This window comes from Poecilia formosa, unplaced genomic scaffold (assembly GCF_000485575.1).
Source record: "Poecilia formosa unplaced genomic scaffold, Poecilia_formosa-5.1.2 Scaffold379, whole genome shotgun sequence".
NCBI classification, from domain to species: Eukaryota; Metazoa; Chordata; class Actinopteri; order Cyprinodontiformes; family Poeciliidae; genus Poecilia; species Poecilia formosa.
Window position 1 is genome coordinate 61,344 of NW_006800318.1, and position 6,303 is coordinate 67,646.

General features: G+C 37.5%; 1 long non-coding RNA gene across 1 annotated transcript in view; it reads right to left on the bottom strand.

Moving 5' to 3' along the window:
• Positions 1 to 375: 375 nt before the first annotated feature.
• The window catches only part of LOC107833408 (uncharacterized), a 7,761-nt gene continuing 1,833 nt past the window's right edge, over positions 376 to 6,303 (bottom strand). The window contains exons 2-3 of the long non-coding RNA XR_001659156.1: positions 2,329 to 2,330; positions 376 to 470 (exon numbers count right to left, since the gene is read on the bottom strand). This is a non-coding gene — a long non-coding RNA (uncharacterized LOC107833408). The remainder of the gene's footprint in view (positions 471 to 2,328; positions 2,331 to 6,303) is intronic.

Sequence of the window (6,303 nt, forward strand, 5' to 3'; positions counted from 1 at the left end):
CAGCCGCTGCTCCGGTCGTCATCTACACACTCACTCCGCCTCACACACACCGTCTCTCCCTCCCTCCTCCAGGATGCAGGGGTTCTTTTAGTATGCAGCGCCCCCCTTCAGACCGGAGGACGACTGCCACACATCTCTTGCACCCGCACAACTCACTAAGCTAAGCATCACATACAGTGGAGGCACTTTCCGCAACACAGTTTTAACTGCTGATAAAAGTGACAGAGGACACAGATATGGGAAGTGTGGAAGCCTCTACTGCATCAAATTGACAGAGGAATAACAGAGAGTTGGCCATTCTAAGGTAAAAACCCAGCTCATACAGCGTTCATGTTTTTTGTTTTTGTTTGTTTGTTGTTGTTTTTTTTATCCATCCAGACGGCTCCCCCACCTCGCCCCCCACTGCAATGGCACGATGCCTCCCCTAGGGGGCGCCCCCACAGTTTGGGAACCTCTGAGCTAAAGAATGACTGATCTAATTCCTTTTCTGGGTTAAAGGTAATAGAAACTAAGCAGTGACTGTTCCTGTTAAGTATTTCTGGATTCCAAGTTCATATTTATTCTAATTCTAATTCTGATTCCATTTCTGGGCTGTATAATATTGATCTAAATAGTGCGTACTCCACAATTTTTGATATTACTAATAAACTAAAATAATCCTTTCCTGGGTTAAATATGGAGTACTCCACAGTTTCTAAAACAAAAAAGAGGAATGGACTTAATTTGTAATACCACCTTCAGGTTAAAATTGATCTTTCAGCTCTTTCCATGTTTGAAAGCTGCTTTAAACAAGAGTCCAGCCTACACTCTCAATCTGCTCATAACATGGTTTGTGTTTGAAATAAAAGCAGTACAAATAAGTCCAACACTGCACAAAGACCGAAGTGGGGGATCATAAAATTGTAAATATTTAATATACTCAATAGAAAAATGCTCTCCGGTGTCATGTGCCTTTAGTTAAAGTTGTTTCCATGCTGTGCAGCGCAGCAGGAGCACAGCAGGTGCCATAGGAGTAAACGGAGCACTACGAGCATCAAAGCTGCTTCTTTTACAGGTACCAACAATCTATTTACTGTTATACCCCTAACCCCCTGCCCAGCTACATGTGAATTAAATATTGTTTCATTTCATTTACCATGGCCTTCTATCTTGAATAATTAAAAACTGCACGCCCCATAAACGTAACTGTGTCTGACCCATTTTATCATATTATCAGCTGGCAGTATTACAGTCAAAATGACCGAAAGCTTCTCTTATGAGTTAATTAATCAAGTGACGAAAGCCAAAAATGAAAATGCGGCTCTTACTGCTATTCATACCGACATCCAACCAGCCAATGATGTGAGTTTTAACTACAGACCTCTGGCTTTATGAGTCAATAATGAACCTAGGGGAAAGGACAAGACACAAAAATGATTGGACAGACGGATCTGGACGAGGACGAGTAAACAGATGAGAAGGAAAGAAGATGAAAGACAAATAGAAGGTAGCATGGATTACCTAAACAAGAAGAGGGGAAGAAAAAGAGCTACTCTCTGCAAATTATTTCCTCATTTTCTTTTCTCTGAAAAATCTAAGTGGTCTGTGACTCAGATGCTTTGATGACTGTCATGTGGTGAAAAGCCAAGGGAACAAATCACCAGGAGGGTGAGTGCATTACAAGGCTGCCGTCGCAGAATTTTTAAGTAATTAGTTTCATTTGGAAAGCTCAAGGGCAGCAAGGCTCATTCTTATCTCTCTTTCTCCTTTTTTTTTTCAGCTAATTGGTAATGGAGAAGAACTACAGGCTGAAAAAATCCTTAAACACAGATGAAAAACATGTCATTTTGTTATGAGAAGTGAATTTACAGTGTTTTAAATCCCACATAATGTTATAAGGACAGTTGCAACAATGAAGTGCGTACTGTATGCAGGTAATGATTTGTTTCCACGTATGACATCGTGGAACTCTTAGAGCCTTCAAGATGTTCACGGAAAACCCAACAATGTAAGCAAAAAATAAGCTCCATTGACTTACCTGGATTAGAACTGTTGAAGAAGATTTTAGGTTATAATATATTTTAGTCCAGTCTCTGGCTCAATCTTCTTCATCCCAGGTTCTCCCGGCGGGCTGCGTGTAGCCACACAGAAAACAACGAGTGCAGACGTCACAGAATTACAGAGTTTAATCCAATAGAAGACAACGTATGAAATTACAACAGAAACTGCAGAACAACAGAGACATACATTCATTTACCTGAGACAAATGGAAAAGAAGAAGAAAGAAAGAAAAGCAAAGATGTGCAAAGACGTCTTTGGAGAATTGCAAGAGCAAATCTGATTAGTTACTCCTGTGTAGAAAGTTGTATAGTAAAGGCATATTCTTGTCTTTAATTTATTCAAATAAGGCGTATCTTTGCTCATCCAACCAGGAGCTGTCTCTGACCCTTTTTTAAAGTTAGAAACTCCCTGCAATTTGTTTCCAAGATCAAAAGCCATTTGTCCCCTTTGTCTAAACAAAGTGGAAGCAGAGCTTTTCACAGATCAATGTGAAAACTGGAACTTCTCCTGATTGTTTCCCACACAGACAAAGGGCAGTTTAAAAGATCTTAGCAAACCATCTGCTGTAACTACAGGTAACATAAAGGTCAATAGGCCAGAATACGTTAAAACTATGAAAAAAACTGAAAACTATAATTAGGCTATTTCAATCAAGACATGTTAAGTTTTAAAGCTAGCATATTTGAAATTTATTTTCTTAACAGTACAAATAATAAACAGCGTTACGATTGAACCGTTCAGGTTTTATTGAGCTTCTGTGTCAATCAAATAACTTTAAGTGACATCTTTATGGTCCGTGTTTGTCCCATTCACACTGGGGCTGTCCTTTGGTCTGCTTGTTTGGTCCGGACCAAAAGCAGATTTTATTTTTCTCTATTGGTTAGGGTAAGGGTAAGGTTTTCTTTCACGATATGTTGTTTTAGCAAGTAGACTATCACTTACAAAAACAAAGCCACACAAGTGATGGTCATTGCTCCCAGTGGACAGTTTCCACAAATAACAAGACAAAGCACAGACCCTAAAGTTCTGCTTGCTTCATTTGTGATGTTCTTACAACTTCAATACCATTTTGAACATAGAGCAGGTCATACAATGCAGGTTTTGCGATGTGATATTTCCAATTTTGGAACTGCAATGACAAATGTTGCTCCAAGCTGATAGAGAAAAGATGCTCTGGGTGTTCTAAGTTATGTTTGTTGGATATTATCATTTGTTTGAACTGAAACATTGAAGCGTGACAAGAAAAAACAATCCAGATAAAATTGTAATTTTTCATGTTTCAGAGCTGGACTTAACCTGGACAAGACAGCAGCAACCTTGTATTGAAAGAGGGTGTATAGTAAGCAAAAAGCACCTGGAGGAGACTGACGCTGGAAAGCAGAAACATTTCCAGTTAGCTGAGCCAGAACACCAAAAGATCTACAAACGGAAAAAAGTCAAACTAAAAATTTCTACAAACACATAAGGCAGAACTCAACTCAAATGAAAGAACCAAATATGGTAAACTCTTAGTTTACAGCAAGGCAAAATAATCCAAATAAATTGACAAAAATAACCAAGGCCACAGATACCCATGGATTATAATAGTACTTTTTCACAGCTTTGTGTATTTTTATATTTCACTGTATTCCACTTTTTGTTCAGTGAACATCTTTCCTTCAGTACAAATCTCTAGATTTTCACTGTAGCATTTACCAAAACTGTTTGAAGGAATTCAACTGAAATACTTTTTGCTTGTTGTTGAGAACTTTTCTCGTCAGCACACCTCCATACTCTTAACACTAAGATATTTGTCAGTCAATTATCAGGCCAGTAGGACATTTTACACTGAATTTTATTTTCAGTTTGAGGTGTTGCTTCCTAAAATTTGATATCTAATTTCATAATGGAGGCCTTGACAGGTGTTGGTCCTCTATAATAATTAACCATTCCCCCACCAGGCTCTCTGTTTAGTGCTACTAAGTCTTTCTTTTTTTTTTTTTTGAATGGCCTAAAATTACAAAATTGGTTTATAAATGTGCCATCACTATTTATAACTGATTTTTTTCTGCATTGAGTTATGGACAATAAATTCTATTTTTTTCTATTCATTAATATAGATTGTAGTTTTTTTGTGACTACAGTTTATAATTCCTTTTTTATTGATAACAAATCAAAAACTCCCCTTTAATAGTAAGTATCTATGAAAGAACAATAATAAGTTTACCGATGTTTTATCTTTAGCTTCACTAATCAATTTTGTTCAAAAACTGGGCTTAGATCAGCGTTGGTTATTTTAAATATTAATATTGGTTAAACATGAATAAGATTATTTTCCAAAAAAAAAAAGATAATATTATTTCTCTCTGTATGGGGCCACATTCAAAAAGAAATATGCATATTTGGGCTTGAACCCATGAAAATCCTGTCATGTTTTCAGCTATTCAAAAACATATTTTAAATATGATGGTGCATATTCCCAATACTGTTTGGTATTGGGAGCTGTTTTAAAACATCTGAGTCCATTTTGTTTTGCATGTCCACAATATTTCTGAATAGAAACCAAAGATCTTTTCACCATGTATTGGTTGCGTTGCGTGTGCAGTGATGGACACTCTGAAACGCTCGGTGAACACAAACAGCTGCTGCACAGATCTGTTTTATCAGTGTTGTCTGATGATGACACAACAGGGAGAGGGATCCTGTATCAGATTTACTGTCCTTTATCTGGCTGACGGATTAAAAGATTACACCCAGCACAAATACATAATCTGATCTGGTTTTTTGCACCCATTATTTGGTTTCCACCCCCATGTTCTGCTTGTATTGTTATGATATTCCACGTCACGAACAACATTTTATGTGTGGAGAAAAAGGCCACTTAGCTTCATTTGAAGTTTCAACCTTCCAAAGTATTTTCAAGTGTTTGATGATAAGTTTTAGAGGTTTTCTTGCAGTTTTAACAACCTTACATAAGCATGGATGGGATTGTTGAGAGCCATGATCTGCACCATAAGATCTGGATCCGATCTAAAGAAATTGAAATTCTCACCAAACTTTCAGAAGCTTGCAACCTCGTTTTGCTTTATTTTCATTTTCCTCTCTCTCTTTGTGCATTCTGCATCTGAGTTTTACTTTCTCTAGTCTTTATGTTTTCTCTTCTCAGTCCCTGTTGTCTTCACTTCACCTTTTTTATTGGATTTTATGTACACTGTGTGAAGCACCCATCTCTGTTTCAGTCTTTTTGCTTAAAGGAGTTGGTGCATGTTGCACTTGGTGTGCAACCACAACACAGCCACTTGGACAGCATCCTGCACTGTCCAGTCGGGACTCACTGGTGTCACCAGTTGATGCAGATGGTACCTTTAGTGTGCCATCTGCATCAATAGTACACTAAAGTACCATCGATGCAGGATTTGTGATGTGATATCGCAAAACCTGCGATGTGAGGTTTTGCGATGTGTATTGCACTTTCCCCAGCAACACACTAGGTAAAGAGTAAACCTGTTTCGCTCTGCTAAGTTAGAAGGCACTGACTGGTTGCTGCTGTAACATTTAATTTTCAACCCTGTCAAGATATTTGACTAATTCTGACTAAGAATTCATCAAATAGACTTAGATTTAAATCTAACGGAAATGTTCCAGCAACCAGATGTCGAAAGAGGAAGTGAATCTTGAGGTTAATAATAAAAATAAAAGACTATGCAAAAAGATAAATTTAAGCTTTGTATAAGTATTCACACCTCTGAACTTGTTCAGAGGTGCTTTGTTGCAATACAGTATTTCATTTATTTTATTTTTGATTCTAGGTAAAAGACCTACAGAGAGTAGAATATAATTTTAAACTAAAAGAAAATTATGCATGGTTTTCCTTGAAAACGATATTGTTAGGTTCTGTGTTTTCTGTGTGTTAGTTTGAGGTTTTCTGTGTCCTGTTTTCCCCTGAGTCTCTGTGCCGTCCTGATTGATCCCAGCTGTGTCTTGTTTCTGTGATTACCCTCCCAGTGTATTTAGTCCCACCTGTTGTCTGTGTTCCTCGTCTATTTTACGTCTGTCTGTCTGTGGAGGTTCCTCCATCTTTTCTCCAGTGTTAGTATTCATTTAAATGTTTTCATATAAAATATTCAAAATCTCACTTTTTCTTTGGTGGTGGTTATTGCATTAGGTTGTTAACTAATTTGGGTGAAAACATTTAGTAAACACCTTATGTTTATTTAAGATCATTAACATTTTGATTTGCTGAGTTTAAGGACTAGCTGGCAGAAGGTGGTTGGTTGAGAGGCA